The sequence below is a fragment of the Carcharodon carcharias genome, chromosome 17, assembly GCF_017639515.1.
Source record: "Carcharodon carcharias isolate sCarCar2 chromosome 17, sCarCar2.pri, whole genome shotgun sequence".
NCBI classification, from domain to species: Eukaryota; Metazoa; Chordata; class Chondrichthyes; order Lamniformes; family Lamnidae; genus Carcharodon; species Carcharodon carcharias.
In genome coordinates this window covers 51,379,540-51,396,942 of record NC_054483.1, presented here as the reverse complement: position 1 = coordinate 51,396,942, position 17,403 = coordinate 51,379,540, and the positions used below count along the sequence as shown (strand labels likewise).

Below are 17,403 nucleotides of genomic sequence, written 5' to 3'. Positions count from 1 at the left end.
GGAAGGGGTATTAAGGTGCAGACTTCTTACTCCTCATTACATTCCAGTGACTTATGGTGGAAGCTGCAGGTGAGAGGACAGGATCAAAGCTTGGCTACTGTGCCCCATAACTGAATAATGTGCAGACACTTACTGGCTTAGTTACTTAAACATGGTACTGCAGGGGCTCTAACACCCATAAAACTACACCTCTGCCCAATTCATTACCTTTAGTACAGGAGGGAAGAAAACAATGCAAAAACATCACGGGCCAACAAATTACAGGAATTATTTGCATGTGGCACAGAGGTCACTAATTTTTTTTTTAAGAATGCCTGTGAAGAATATGAAACTTGAGTTAGTATCATGGCCAATGCCAACAGTGAGAAAATAGTTTTGACTTTTTCATTGCCAGAATTCAATGTTTGTAAATTAACTGAAAGTAGGGTCATTATGTGTTTTACTGGGAACTGTCACTGTGTTTATTAATTCTGAGAATTCTCATGACATACATTTCCCTCTTCAAGGGCAATACAAAGTTTGGCCCCTGGACGTGTCACCAATCTCCTAAAGAGAGAAATAACTTTTCAAAAAAGAACTACACATGACATTTGATTCAGATTACAACCTTCACTATACTAGAAAAAAAAGCATAGTACTTGATTAAAAACCACACTAACATTATTCTACAAGTATTTTTACCAGGGTAATTATTTAAACTGGGGTTTGGTTAGCTAGATGGCTAGTGTGTGGTTCAGAATAGCCCCACAGTATGGGTTCCATTCCCATTCCAACTGGGGTAAACTTGGGATCTGCCTCCTCGCCCTGTCCCCAAGAGTTGGGGAGGGGGGGCAATAGCAAACCACCACTGACAAAAACTGCCAAATGGCTCAGGATGAAGCATCAGCAGGCAATGAGTCAAGGGCCTGCCTTCGGACAGAGCATACGTGAGTGAATGGAATTATTTAATGCTATAAATAAGCCAGTGATCTGCTTACTGAGGTCTGCAAATTTGCTCTATAATGGGATATCTAATTGTGCAAAAGACTGTAGGTATGTTAGGGCTCCAAAATGTTTCATCACTATTCTGGCCCCTCCCAAATAATGAGTTTGGCACAATAATGTTATAATATTTCCATAAGAATGGCTGCCAATATATTTTGTGACCTGTACATGGAATTTTCTTCATGCAAACAAGGAATTTGTTCACGTATAGTTTTAAATATGACATAACCAGGTAGAATTTATTTCATGCACCGAAAGTCTCATTACGTGCCCACTGCCACGAATAATCTTTTTCTCAGAGTATTGCTGCATAAAGTGCAGTGCTCAGATGTATTACTGCTAGAATCAGTTACCATGGACAATCATTTTACTGCCTAGAGCAAAGTACTTGGACAATTTAAAACATTTCTCATCATATAATGCTCATATGTGTATTTGTAGCCACTAAGTGGCTTCTGGAAAATTCTCTAATGAAAGCTATTTTTGACTAGGTCATGCAGCACATCTACATCAGCGTAATCTGCATTGTTAATAATTGACAGGTCATCTTTGAAAACCGTTCTGAGTTTAATATGATCATGTTACACAAAGAATATACTACATGTGGAGATATTGTTACAGATTTACAGAACACAGAAGTACTCCGAGGTCATAAACTGCATGACTGAGACATGGTCCAGTCATCAAAATTCCAAATTGTTTTAGCCTTATAAAATACCTATTTTTGATTCAAATAATATGCAAGTGTGCATGTTAGAAGTTGTTAGGTAAACTTCCCCTATTTTAAGAGGTATTGATGCATTTAGAGCAAATCAGTTAGAACCATCATTAAAATGCCAGTGAGAGGAATCTCATAAGTGCAATATCACTTACTAATTTCCACATTCTCTAAGAATAGCAATGACTTGTTAAGAGGTATTTTCAGATACATTAGCACTACAATTTTAATGGCTTCACACCAACACTAAGTTTTTGTAATATAAGCCTGAACTGAATATTGAGCAAAAAGGAGCAAGCCCCTTGCTCAGAATCTCATTCTACTTCATGGCCTTGTCAAATTGGGACCAGACTCCAGATTCAGGTTACACTTGCACTACAGCTGCTTTGTGAATGCAAAGTAAAACAATTTCAGAAGAGATTACAATTGTAATGTAAAAGCATTCTGAAGCAAAACTAAAACATTCACTCTGATGGCTGACAGCAGGCCACCCAATAATGTGGCTAAAACAATCATTGTGACAATCAGCTGTGGGCTGCAATTATGATCCATTTAACAGCTGTAATAATGCCATGGCTGGTGTTTTATTGTGCAATACTACTATAGAATGGAGCAGCTTAGAGTAAGGTCACACACTAAAAATATGCTGGTAACCCGACTGGAAGGAATCAGAGGGGGCAGATTTATCTAATGGGGCTAACATCCAGCTTCTCTTACCTCTCCCCACAACCCTCTAACAATACACAAAGTGTCTGATCCATTATATTTGGGAGAAGGTAACAGAAAGGTCAATCTATTAATGACTTAGATGAAGGTACCGAGTGTACTATTTTCAAAGCTCGGTGGGAAAGTAAGCTGTGAGGAGGACACAAAGAGATATAGATAAGTTAAGCGAGTGCAAGAAGGTGAAAGATGGAGTATAATGTGGAAAATGAGACGCCTTGCACTTTGATAGAAAGAATGGAAAAACAGAATATTTTTAAATGCTGGGAAACAATTAAATGTTGGTGAGTCAGCATGCAGGGAGAACATGTAACAAGACCATAAGAACATAAGAAATAGGAACAGGAGTAGACCATATGCCCCCCTTGAGTCTGTTCCATCATTCAATGCGATCTTCTGCCACAACTCCATTTTCCTGCTCACTCCCCATATCTCTTGCTTCCCTGAGATGAAAAATCTGTCTATTCCAGCATTAATATACACAACAATGGATCATCCACAACTCTGTGGTAGAGAATTCCAAAGATTCACAACATCCTGAGCAAATAAATTTCTCTTCATCTCAGTCCTAAATGATTGAACCCTTACCCTGAGACTGTGTCTGTGTCCTAGATTCTCCAGGCAGGGGAAACAACCTCTCAGTATCTACCCTGTCAAGCCCCTTCAGAATCCTGTATGTTTCAATAACTTCACCTTTTGAGCATTGCTGAAAAAAGAGACATGTCTAAGCTTTTTGTGTTGCACTCATCAGGACACTTCGCAAGAATACCAATATAAGGGGAAAAGAATAATTTATATTGTAGGTAAAAGGAGTGCTGATTGATTGGCAAGTGGACTCCGATTCTCCATGGCAATGCCTCTACCAATCAGAGTCCACTTGCCAACCAATCAGCACTCTCTTCACATACAGTATAAATTGTCGTTTATCCCCTTCTTGCAAAATGTCCTGATGAGTGCAAGTTGAAAAGCTTAGTCATATCTCTTTTTTCAGCAATACTCAAGTTCTATACTATCAAATGATTATTAATATCGCCTCTCATCCTTCTAAACTCCACAGAATATAGGCCAAGTTTGCTCAGCCTCTCATCACAGGTGCCAATCTAGTGACCATGCACCATACCAGTTCCAATGCAAATATATCCTTCCTTAGAAAGAGAAATCAACTGCACACAGTACACCAGGTGCGGTCTCACTAAAACCCTATACAATTTTTGCTACACTTACTTGTTCTTATACTCCAATCTCCCTTATAACAAAGGCCAAAAGCCTTCCCAGTTGCTCACAGAATCTGCATACTAACCTTGTATTCATTCTACGTGTATACACAAGTCACTCTGAACTTCAACATTTAAAAGTTTCACCTTTAAAAAATATACTACCAAAGTGAATAACCTCACACTTTGCCACATTATTCTCCATCTGTCACTTTGTTGCCCACTTACTTGATCTATTTTTTTTTTTTTGCAGCCTATTTGTGTCCTCCTCTCAGCTTACATTTCCAGTTAGTTTTATCAACAAACTTAGATACATTACTCTCAGTCTCATCTAAAGCATTAATATTAATTGTAAATAGCTCAGGCCCCAGCACTCCACTATTTACAGCCTCCTAACTTAAATTCATTTATCCCTACTCTTTACTTCCTGTCCATTAACTAATCTTCTATCCATGCTAATATGTTAGTCCCAACTCCAAGAGCCCTTGTTTTATGTATTATTTTAATCAGTAAGGGAATCAAGGGTTATGGGGAAAAAGCAGGAAAGTGGAGTTAAGGATTATCAGACCAGCCATGATCTCACTGAATGGCGGAGCAGACTGAATGGGCCGAATGCCTACTTCTGCTCCTATGTCTTTTGATCTTATTTTAACCTTTTGTGTGGCACCTTCTCAAATGTTTTTTGGAAATCCACGTATACTACATGCGCAGGCTTACCTTTATCTATCCTACTAGCTACATCCTCAAAACTCCCCAATAAATTTGTCTATTACTGTTCTCCTTTCATAAAATCATGCTGACTCTGTCTGATCTTTCTATGATTTTAAGTGCATTGTTAAGACTTTCTTAATAATAGGTTCTAGCACTTTCCCCAACAACCGATGTCAAGCTAAGTGACCTATAGTTCCCTGTTTTCTCTCTTCCTCCTTTCTTAAAAAGCAGTGCCACATTTGCCAACTTCTAATCCACGGGACAATTCTAGAATCTAGGGAATTTTGGAAAATAATAACCAGTGTATCCCACTATCCATGCAGCTAACTCTTTTAGAACCCTAGGACGCAGGCCATCCAGTCCTGGTATTTTTTGGCTTATGGTCCCTTTAATTTCTCCAATACTTTTTTCTCTGCTGATATTAATTACCTTGGGTTTCTTACTCTATTAGCACCAGTCATCTGGTATGTAATTTGCATCTGTTTTGTTGCATCTTCTACTGTGAAGACGGACACAAAATATATGTTCAATGTCTCTGCCATTTCTTCATTCGCCATGGTAATTTCTGCTGTATCTACCTCTGAGACCAATGTTTACTTCAGCTACTCTCCTTTTCATAGATGGTGATTATAAAAGCTCTTACAATTTGTTTTATATTCCTGGTCAGTTTACTCTCAAATTTTTTTTCTCCCCCATTTATCCCCCAACTTTTTGGTCACCCTTTGCTGGTTTCTGACACTCTCCCATGCCTCAGGCTTACTACTATTTTTCACAAGATTATAATCATCTTCTTTTAATCTAATACTATCCTTTTACTTCCCATTAAACCATGGATGGATCTTTGTAACTGAGGTTTTATTTTTTTTAATGGAACATATTTTGTGGAATATTTTGAATTATTTCTGTAAATGTCTACCACTGTTTCCTTACCACCATACCTGTTAGATCACAAGGGCACTGAAGTAGTTCTCAGGATGGAGGAGGAGGAAAGATTGTTTGCAAATATTGAGAAAGGGTAACTAGGTTGAACTGGCCATGTTCCAAGGAATGTGAACTTGCTGAAGGAGGTGACTGAAGCAAGATTAGCGGGATGTAGAGCAAAAGGGAGAAAGAGAAAAATTTTTAAAATTCATTTATAGGGTGTGAGCCTCGCTGGCTAGGCCAGCATTTATTGCCCATCCCTAATTGCCCTTGAGGTGGTGGTGGTGAGCACCTTCTTGAACCGCTGCAGTGCATGTGGTCTATGTGCCTTTATTGGCTTTCTAGTGGTTCTGATACAACTGAGTGGCTTGCCATCAGAGGGCATTTAAGAGTTAACCATATTGCTGTGGGTCACACGTAGTCCAGGCCAGGCGAGGATTTCCTTCCCAAAGGATGTTAGTGAACCAGATAGGTTTTTATGGTTTCATGGTCATCATACGACTTTTAATTCCAGATTTTTATTGTTTCCACCATCTTCCATGGTGGGATTTGAACCCAGGTCCCCATCTGGATTACAAGTCCAGTGACAATACCACTATGTAACCGCCTCCCCATAATGATGTTAGACAACTTGAAATTGAAAATTGGAGGCTCCTACAGGCAACTGAAGAGGGAAGGGCAAGACCCCAAGGCATGGAGAAATGAGCCGCGAACCTGCCCTTCCTACTACTTTTACTCTATTTACCCAATCAACCTTGGCCAGCTCTCTCCATAAACTATGTAACTGGCTTCGTTCAAGATTCTTGTTTTGGACTCCAGTATGTCTTGCGCAAACTTAATACAGGATTCAATTGTATCATGATCACTTTATTCCCCAGAGAATCTTTTATTATAAGATTACTAATTAACCCTACTTCATTACACTATACTACATTTAAAATAGCTTCCACAATGTATTGTTCTAGGAAGCTGTCAGCAAAGCATTCTACAAGCTCATCTTCCAAACTACCTTTGCCTATTTGATTAAAGTCCCCACGATTGGTACATTACCTTCATGACAAGCTCCAATTATTTCTTCCTTAATGCTCTTTCCAACAATTAACCACTGTTAGGGGCCTATAAACTAATTCCACTAGTGTTTTCTGACCCTTATCATTCCTAATCTCCATCCACATTGATTCTACTTCCCGATTACCTGAGCCAAGATCCTTGCTCACTACTCTCCTTATATCATCCTATATTATCAGGATAACACCTCCTCCTATTCCATTCTGCCTGTCTTTTAAAAATTCCAGGGTACAGAACATTTTGATTGTCACCTTGTAACCATGGTCTGGACTTTACAGGGCCCAGTGTGGATGCCAAGGCAGAACTTGAAGCAGGTGACAAAGGTGTTCCCACTCTGACCTCCATTCACAGTGCGATCTCATTCTGGCTGGCTGATAAACGGCCAGCAGGTGGAGTCACTGACCTCTGTGTGTCCAGAGTCATGTTTTAAGATGGCAGCTGCGCAGACATCCAATGCAGAAGGAAGTGCTGGAAGCACGTTTAAAGGGCCCACAGGATCCAAGCAAAGATTCAAATGGATGCCTCAAGAATCATGTGGCCAGCAAACATCCTGCCGACAGCCTGTAGCCAGCAAACTCCCCGCTGCCTGACAGCCTGTCGCCAGCAAATGGGCCCCCCCAGCCCGACAGCCTGTAGCCAGCAAACACCAACCCCTACCCTTTCCGCTACCACCCCGCCGACAGCCAGATGGTGAAATTTGAATTCAATAAAAACCTGGAAATAAAAGGTTAATGATGACCATGAAACCATTGTTGATTGTTGTAAAACAACATCTGGTTCACTAACGTAACGTCCTTTAGGAAAGGAAATCTACTGTCCTTGTCTGGTCTGGCCTGGGAAATCTCAAAAAGAGCCCTTGGGAAAAAAAAATTGACCCCTGTCACAGACAAGTTGGATGTTGAGGGAATGAAATCCCTTCTGGTTAATGAAGGCTGCTGGTTGGCCTGTGGGAGCCTTGATGGCCACACATGTGCAGTCTGAGACCTTGCATCTGGGGAAATCCAGCAATGGCGCTGCAGCTTCTGGCTCTCAGCCCGATTGTCCACATCGATTCGAAAATTGATGCACAGGTTGGCCAACTGAAAGGGGTATCTGTCACCACCATAATACTGTGATGTGCAGCTGATTGGGAACTGTCCAGCATGTCTCCAATGAGTCCCTGGAATGAAACTGAGGCATAGAAATTCAGTAACCTGGAATCAGATAACAACCAATACAACTGGAGCTCACCTCCACCACCACCATGTTGCAAAAATTGGTCACAGCTTCTAGGAACAGATGCAACCTCATCAACACGGCCACTCCCAGATCTGGAGGTAACTCATCCATTGTCTATAGGTCCATGGCTACTGGGTAACCTCGTCTCCATGTAGTCGCTTCTCACGGTCAACTCAGTGGCCTTCTGCCACTTCCCAATCGTGCTGCCCTTGCAAAAGGCCAGGAGGTTGCTGTACCAAAGTGCACGTACCTCCACCCCCCTCAAGTTCTCCTCCTTGCTGGAAGAACTTCCTCTCAAATGAATGGTGCATTAAGGCACTACCTGTCAGATAGAGGCACCTTTCCAGTAGGTGCTGAAACACCGACCAGCTCCTACTCGGACCCGTCTCCTGTGAGCCCCCCGCCGGGAGGAATAACTCAAGAGGGCCTTGACCCCAAAATCAATGGGTGCCCTACTCCTTTCTGGGAAAAAGGGAAAAGCCCCTCTGCATGACTGTCAAAGTGCAGCAACGCCAATAACTGCTGCCCCATTGCTACCCTTTAAAAGCTGCTGAAGCTCTGACCCTCCATGTCCCTAGTGTGCCTACTGAAAAACTCAGAGGGGCCTGTAAAATAGGGTTCCACTGGCTTCTTAACCATCCCAATTGCCTATTAATTGGTCATTTTCAAAACATAAGCAGTGTTGTCATCCAGCTTGCTGTATCCCATTTATAAAATTGCATCCTGACTTGAATTCAGGACCCCAATCTGATGCAGGTATTCTCTTTTAGAAGCTGTTGTCCCTAGTCTCAGAACTTCTTCACTGGCTAAATGATGCGCATCTACCTTCAGACAGCTTGTGCTGTGTCAGGTCAGGCACATGTTCTGGATGTGCCACTGTAGTGCTGCAGATCAGCCTTACATATCACGAACTGCTTTACACAGGTCAAAAGGATAAGCCGAGCAATTACAGACCAGTCAGTTTAACTTCAGTGGTGGACAACAATCTAGAAATAAATATTTGGGAGAGAATTAGTAGTCACATGGAAAATTATAGGTTGATAAGGAAGAGCCAGCATGGGTTTCTAAAGGAGAAATTGTGTTTAACTAACTTGCTAGAGTTTTTAAAGGGGCAACAAAAAAGGTCGATGCGGGTAATGCCGTTGATGTGGTGTATATAGGCTTTCAAAAGGTGTTTGATACAGTGCGTGTTGGCAGACTTGTTAGAAGTTATTGCTCATGGAATAAAAGGGACAGTAGCAACTTGGATACAAAATTGGCTGAAAAATAGGAAGCAGAGAGTAATGGTCAATGGATATTTTTCATGCTGGAGAAAGGTTTGTAGTGAAGCTCCCCAGGGGTCAGTATTGGGACCCTTGCTTTTCCCGATATATATTAATGATCTGGATCTTGGTGTGCAGGAGATAATTTCAAAGTTTGCGGGTGATATGAAGTTTGGGACTTTTGTGAACTGTGAGGACAGTGTGGAATTTCAAGAGGACATAGACAAGTTGGTTGAGTGGGCAAATAGGTGGCAGATGAAGTTCAATGTGGAGGAGTGTGAGGTGATGCATTTTGGTAGGAAGAGCATGGACAGACAATATAAAATAAGGGGTGAAATTTTGAAGGGGACGCAGGAGCAGAAGTACCTGGGTGTATATGTGCATGGATCATTGAAGGTGGCAGGACAGGTGGAGAGAGCAGTTAATAAAGCATATAGTATCCTGAGCTTTATTAATAGGGGCATAGAGTACAAGAGCAGAGAGGTTATGCTGAATTTATATTAGATACTCATTAGACCTCAGCTGGAGTATTGTGTACAGTTCTGGATGCCATCCTTTAGCAAGGATGTGAACACATTGGAGAGAGTGCAGAAGAGATTTACAAGAATGGTTCCAGGGATGAGAACTTTAAGCTATGAGGATAGATTGGACAGGTTGGGACTGTTCTCATTGGAGAGAAGGCAGCCAAGAGGAAATTTGATAGAGATGTTCAAAATCATGAGGGGACTGGACAGAGTAGATAGGGAGAAGCTGTTCCCACTCGTAGAAGGATCAAAAATGAGAGGGCACAGATTTAAAGTGATTTGCAAAAGAAGTAAATGTGACGTGAGAAAACATTTTTTCACATGAGTGGTTGGGTCTGGAATGCATTGCCTGGAGGCATGGTGGAGGCAGGTTCAATTGAGGCATTCAAGAGGGCATTAGATGATCATTTGAATAAAAACACTGTGCAAGGGTACGGGGAAAAGGCAGGGCAATGGCACTAGGTCATAATGCTCACTTGGGGAGCCGGTGCAGACACTATGGGCCAAAAGGTTTCCTTCTGTACAGTTAAAATTCTGTGATTCTGTCTTTAGTAGATGTTTTGGCCGTTATTCGTGTCAAGGATATTTGGTGGCAGATTGTTAGGTCAGAAATCCTCCACCCAGCAACTGACTACTTTTCCTCCTCCACACCCACCCCCGAAAAAATCTTCGGTCCTGGATCTCATTCCTGGGCCCTTCTGTAGCATGCTTCCAAGTTCTGAACTTTGATGAAAAGAGTCTGTGGACTTAACCAGCACTGAAACTTTCCCATCGCCGAAGGAAATGTCAAAGCGGTCTCCACTTCTTCACTGCCCAAATCCAAAGGACCATGAAGAAATGTCTAAAGAAGAGTCATATGGACTTAAAATGTTAACTCTATTTCTCTCTCTACTACAGATGCCATCAGGCCTGCTGAGTTTTTTCCAGAATTTTCTGTTTTCATCACAGAGGACCATGTCCAGGCTGGCACGGCATCCACTAGGCATCAAAACAAATCCTCAATTAGAATTTGAACCCCTTAAATCTTACAATCCATTAAGTTTGAAGATTCTCTCAAGTCAATTGGGACTATAACACAGCACTCTCCAGTACTGAGATCATATCCCACTGATCTGTCCCTTGCTCAATATGGTAGGTATAGCAAAGTAGATCCCCATCATAACATCATAAGAAAGGTCAGGACATTCTACAAGAAGGTTAGGTGATATGTCTAAAACAAGCACTAGCAGAACGGGGAAGCATGATTGAAAATCTTCCTAACTCTATTAGCACACATTGAAAGCAGCAACAATAGAATTGAAGATCATGCTGAATATTTGTGCGTCACAAGTCAGAATAAAACAGGAGCCAACAAAAGATAGAAATGGATGGTGTTTGAGGACCTGCACAGGATACTGTAGGTGGTGATTTGGGAAGTTTATATTGCAATTTTGAATTCAAGCTTTAAAGAAATACTGTAGTTGTATTACTTATTTAAAGGCACATTAATATTCCTTGCAGTGTTGTTGGTTCAATAGCTAATTCATCATCGTCACTTTAATTCTCTTGTTGTACTATAGTTTTATCATCCTGCTCAGTGACATGCAAGATGAGGCCTGTACAGAGTGAGGTTATGAAGTAAACAGCAGATGACAATCATTAAAGACCCTGGGAAGGCTGCACTGTGAGGTATTCCTGCTCAGCAAAGGCACTCCAATCTCTGCTTTAAATGCCATCAACATGCTTAATAATCATTCTCTTTGTAGTATGAGCCTTATTTTACCTACACAGTTTCTGTCCATGGTCGATGTGAAAATCTCATAAGCCATAGCTGCAGAAAGTAGTCTTGGTCTTCCAAGAGCCAGGCTTCCACTCTTTACTCCCCATTAAATATAAAAGATTTTGAGAGCTGCTGCATGACATGTTAGCAGTTTTACACCAGACACAGAATAAAATTATTTTGTTCATATATAGCAATGGCAATATGGGTGCAGCTGATGATCAGTTAGCCTGAGAAAGATCTGTAGAAAAACATTCGTTCCATCGCACTCTATTGGACAGTGATGATAGTGGTGAAGTTGGTGGCCATGCTGAATAATGCACACATTATGTCCCTGATGTTCTGTGAACAACAAACTGGTCACACTGCAGAGATCTTTGGTGCTAGTGGACAAAATCATTGTGACTTTCAATGCTTAACAGTAATTAGCAGCCTCAGTTGATATTACATCTTCCTAAGGGTCCTCGTAAATGAGATTACAACGCCTTGCTTAGCCACAATCAAGGCTTTTATTCCCAAGTAACTACACCTGGCATTGTACACTTGGTTACACCTGACATCAGTCATTTTCTACTCTTATTGCTTCAATAGTTACAGTGCTCGTGGAGCACTGAATCCAAATCCCATTATATTCAATCAAAGAATAGGTAGGTTTAAACTCACCTTTCGGAAATTAGTCAAATAAACTGATTACAGCCTCTGCAGAAACACCAATCATGAGGGCTGGCAATGGATTAGTATTTGAACATGGCTTGCTTTCAACTTTAACCATTGCCATTAGTGATAACAATTAATTACCCTAATGGAAGCCTTTACTATTGGACCGCAGAGAACACCTTTTCCCTGAAGCGCAAGCTGGCAGAAAAGCAATAGGTGGGAAGTGTGTGGTAAACAGCAATCCCTAGTTTATTGCTCAATATCCCACCAATAGGTGTCACACTTAGTGCTAACAGTAATCCCTTGTTTTGCTTCTTATGAAACATTAGTTATTGCTTGGCTTTGCATCAGGCTCCTGTTTTCCAAGTGCTGGTCTATATCAAACCATAACTGCAAAACTTTATGGAACTAAAGTTTGGATCCTGTGTTTCAACTTCTGCCACTTGCTGTACAGATTCCACTGCAGAAAAAAGCATGATAAGCAAGTGAAGAAAAAATACTTGCAGGGCTTTAGGCTTGGAAGCGGAATTAGGCAAGTTCCTCTTTCAGAGACCCAGCATGGACATGACAGGCAGAATGGCCTCCTTCTATTCTGTAACCATTCTATGACTGTTCAAATGAACTAGCCCTTAAATTATGCTGCAAGGCAATGGGTGCAGATACTCAAATGTCATCTTCCAAAATCCCCCCCTCAGCTTTAGTGAAGGCATTATCAACCAATTTAAAACAAATGGCTCAATGCCACTCTTAAAAAAGGAGCAATTTCAAACATGCTGAACATTCACACCCACCATCCCACAGTAATGTCAAAGTCAAAATATTAATCACAACAATTTTACTAAAAAAAAACTGTTTGACTATCATCATCATACTAGTGTCTATTACAAGGTTGATTTGAATTTTAAATTTCTACAAATAGTGAGATTGAAATTTAAACTCTCTCAACAGATTCAGCTTTACTATAGATATTTACCGACTTGTGTTTAAAGTGTCTACTCGGTCTTTTGAACAATAGGTTTGCCAAATGTTAAGAATCTGATTTTTGTAATATTTTTTCTTTGCAAACACTGCCTTGCAGGCCTACCCCCATCTATCCTCACTTTATTGTGTATTAAAACTTGACTTGAGAAATAATATTGTCGCATTTTTAAGAGGTCCCCTAAGGGAATGCAACTTTAACATTAACTACAGTTTAATTTAATTATTGGCATTCAATGGGTGATCTCACCAAAAGCTTACAATTGGCCCTCTCTATTCAGTATTTGTTTCCCAAAAGATGCTCCCATTTCCTAAAGGGAATACGATCAGAATAACGTAATCCAGATATTTTAAACTGATTATTTAACAAAGAGAAGTTACATGAGATAAAGGTAAAGTAGAATTGTTTAAAATAACTCTAGTTGCACAGAATTATTGCAATAACAAGTTATTCCTGATTTGAGAAAACTTTATTACCATAATATATTTTTTTTACAAGTCAGCATGCCAAGTTGAAAAGTTTAAAAAGTGGGGGGGTCTGAACAGACTTGAATTTTCCCCGTCTGCGAACAAATCTGGGGTTTAAAAAACAGGAAAAGGTTTTTTTTATATTTAAGAGCTTTTCACACCTTTAATGCCTTGGGCGTGTCCGTCAAACTCAAACTGGCCGATCGTGATCTTTCCTTGGCGATTGACAACCCGAGTAACACATGGACCAAGTTGGGGGAAGCAGTACTTCCAATGCCCCCTCCATCCCTTCATCCCCCCCTCTTCTCCATCCCTTCAGTCGCCCCATCCATCCAGCTGTGGTCCACGGCTGCAGCAGCCCTGTTGCAGGGACCGCTGCCCAGCGGTGGTTACCACAGTAACGCACAACAGAGAGCGCGCCGCTGCCAGCCCCCCACCCCGAAGGCAATGAGGAGGAGGGGTACGTACGCCTGAAAAGCAGTCCCTCTCAAACCCCCCACGGAGTAACAAGTTTACCCGGCAGGAGGGGGTTGGGGGGTTTGATCACTACTTCCAGCGACGGCACAAAGTTTCCACAATCGCTTTTTTACTAAGCAATAAACCCCAGCCATCCCCTAGGAAGCCGAGTAACTACTCCCGGCGGCTCTCCCGCTTCCCCTTCTTACCGTCGTCTCCTCAGAAGAGCCCACGACGATCCTTCTCTCCACCGCCCCCCACACCCTTCTGACCACAGCAAGGTAACGAGTGGGGGGGTGCTGCTGTCCGGTCAGTGTTCTCGGTTCATTCCGCCAGCGCTCGGCTCTTGCTCTCCGTTCCCCTCTGACCCCCCCTTAGCCGCTGCCAAAGTGAGCGGTGAACGGGGATTACAGCGCCAGCCGCCGGCTTTGTGACGGTTGGGAGTTGGCCGGTGGGGGTGGGGAGCGCGCGGCTGTGGGACAGCCCGTTCCCGCGCGACCCGGCGCACGCGGCCTCCGCCGTAACACAGCCCCAAGCGCGAGCCAGCGCGCGACTCTTTGTGACGTAAGCGCCCGCCACCCAGCTCCATTCATGAAAAGCGTGCGTGCTGTAGGTCTGCTGAATAGCTTTGTGACCCGGCATGAATGTGACCGTCTTATTGGCGCCAGGCAAGGGAACAGTTCTTTCTTGCTTTGTTTCACAGGAACTGGTGCTGGACAATACAAATCCCACCCCGGTCCCATTTGTTCACTGCCTATTCATACTGTAAAATGCAGCTAACTTTTAATCGGTAGAACTTGCAAGATCTCAAGACATGCAGTATATGCTGCTTCTCTGAATGTTATCCGGACATCCCTGAATATAGTATCATCATCCGCCCATGGGGGTCGAACAATGAACAACAGCATCGTGCATTGAGTAATGCACAAATGCAAGTGTACAAATCAAGGGAAATTCCTACTTTTAACGCTTGTCCTGAAAATCAGAAGGAACCTCAACATCCTTAAATAAAAACAAAAAAACTGCGGATGCTGGAAATCCAAAACAAAAACAGAATTACCTGGAAAAACTCAGCAGGTCTGGCAGCATCGGCGGAGAAGAAAAGAGTTGACGTTTCGAGTCCTCATGACCCTTCGACAGAACTTGCCAAGTTCTGCCAGACCTGCTGAGTTTTTCCAGGTAATTCTGTTTTTTTTTGACCTCAACATCCTTGTCTGGCGCAATATACTTTTTTTTATATAGGTGCACTTAGAACTTTCAAAAGTCAAATTCCTTTGGGACTTCCCACCTTTGTTGCAAACGCACTTTGATTAGGTCCAGTTAGTCCAGCAGTCATAAACTTAGCGGGACTGTTATTTTTAGATAAACTAAGTTACTTTATCCGCGTAGATCATTCAGAGACGTTGCGTTTGGCATGTCATTTTACTCGGCGTTAATCGTTTGTGACATTTACCACCAGACTTATACCAATTTGGGAGAGAATTTGAAAATCGGGATGACCCTTGGCTGATCAGCGCTCCCAAGGACAATTGAGCAAAATCCAGAGCGCAAAAGAAAACAAATGTCAAGTGTTTTATTTATGGAAGAGGACAATGCGTATTCAAGAAGCCTACAGCTACATTCCAATAAACAATCGCCGAACTATTGTCCCTTCTGTGCAGTCGCTGACCCACTTTTTCATCCATTTACGATGCCAATATACAAGACACTCTTACCACCAAGCGTTGTAACTGTCAAGTTTCATTAGGTCGCAAAAAGTCCTGTCTGCAGCCATGGGCTGGACTCAATGAAGCACGTCTGTCACCCATAGGCATTAAAAGATTACTGCTTCCTCAGTTAAGTCTTACAGTCTGCTCGACTGGACTGAAAGACGAATAAAGGTTTCGTGTATCACAGTCCGCCCACTAATTGTTACCTCTTTCATTTTGTTATCAGCACCTCTTAAGATTAGTTTGTTTTGCTAATGAGATTTCTTTCCAGCTTTAAATTTACTTTGCAAAACACTGATGTACTGGCATCTGTCTCTGGTGATAGAAAATAATTCCGGAGCAAAAAAACTGTGTGTCCCAGGGCAAAAATTAAATTTTAATGCAATTATCAAATGGCAGTGTCTTAAAATGGACCAGACGATACAAACATATTTTGTCAAACTGTAGAGGTTCACAAAGATTAAGTGACACATCTAATCAACTATTCTTCTGACCGCATGTATATTTTATTTATAAACTATTTAAATATTTGAGCAGTGACCTGTTTCAACCCCTCCCCTTAATTCTATGGTATTCACAAAAAGGATGCACACTTTTCCCACACAGCCTACTAATCTGTTTCCCCGCAGATACTTATACCAGTTGTTCTGTTAAGCAGCCATAATGTTTGCTGCGTAGAATGATTCTGATTCATTGTAATTACTAATTTACTCAGTATCTCATCTCGTTGGTTCATTCTAAAAAAAGAGCAATAGTTCCAGGTCAAGTCATTTCATGTTAATCATTCAGGCGTTAATAGTCTGGAAGATTGTCGGGTCAAGTCCCATTCCAGAGATTTGAGCATATGTTCCTGGGCTGACATTCCAGTGCAATACTAAGGGAGTGCTGCACTGTTGAGGTGCTGAATTTGAATGAGATGTTAAACCGATGCCTTGTGTCAGGTAGATATAATCAATCTCATGGCATTATTTCATGAAGGAGCATATAAGATATGATGAAACATATAAGATCCTGAGGGGACTTGACAGTGTAGATGCTTAAAGAATGTTCCCTCAGAGAGTGGTGGACACAGGGTCATTGAATATTTTTATGGCTGAGTTAAATAGATTCCTGATTGCCAAGGAAGTCAAAGGGTATAGGAGATGGGAAGGAAAGTGTAGTTGAGGACACAATCAGGCAGCCATCATATTGAATGGCAGGGCAGGCTCGAGGGGCCAAATGGCCTTCTCCTACGAACAAAAGAAATAGGAGCAGAAGTAGGTCATTTAGGAGTCAAAGCGTATAGGAAGGAAAGTGGAATTGAGGCCAGAATCAGATCAGCCATGATCTTATTGAATGACTGAGCAGGCTCGAGGGCCAAAAGAATTCCTCCTTCTATTTCTTAAGTTCTTACGTTCTTACTACCCTAGTCAACATTTATCCATCAGCCATCATTTCTAAAAGAGATGTATTTGGTCACATATCTCAGTGTTGTTTGTGAAACCTTGCTGTATACAAATTGACTGCCTATCTTGCCTTTCCTACTTTACAACAATGGCAAAACTTCAACAAAAGCATGTCATTGGTTATAAAAAGCTTTGCAATGTCGTGAGGTTGTGAAAGGTTCTATATAAATGGCCCCTTTAGTATTTAAAAGACCTCAATCAAATCATTCCAAAGTCTACTTTTTTCCAGTAAAAAGCTCCCTGAGCCTATTCTGGTGAAAAACACTACTTTCTATGAATGAATTGAACTGAGATGTATCAAATATGAACAGATGGAAGTGATTTAGCATCTAGGTGCCAGTTAAAAGAACATTCTGAGGTTACATTGTTTGAAATTAAACACATTCAGACCTAATAAAACCAATATATTGCCATGTCATGATTCTTTGACAGTATCATGATTGATGGCCAACACTAGTCTGAAAGATTTTATGGAACTAAGTCCAAGGCAAATTTCCTAGTAAAAATTATTGTTGGAATTTGGGTGTCACACCACAACAAAAACTCAAACTACACATGCATTATAAATAACTATTTAGCATTTTTGAC

At 41.5% G+C, this 17,403-nt stretch overlaps 1 protein-coding gene across 1 annotated transcript in view; it reads right to left on the bottom strand.

Annotated features, from left to right (window-relative positions):
- The window catches only part of rhobtb1 (Rho related BTB domain containing 1), a 238,931-nt gene extending 224,813 nt beyond the window's left edge, over positions 1-14,118 (bottom strand). Inside the window, exon 1 of the mRNA XM_041210442.1 lies at positions 13,871-14,118. The gene's annotated coding sequence lies outside the window, so the exon portion shown is untranslated. The remainder of the gene's footprint in view (positions 1-13,870) is intronic.
- Positions 14,119-17,403: the final 3,285 nt, after the last annotated feature.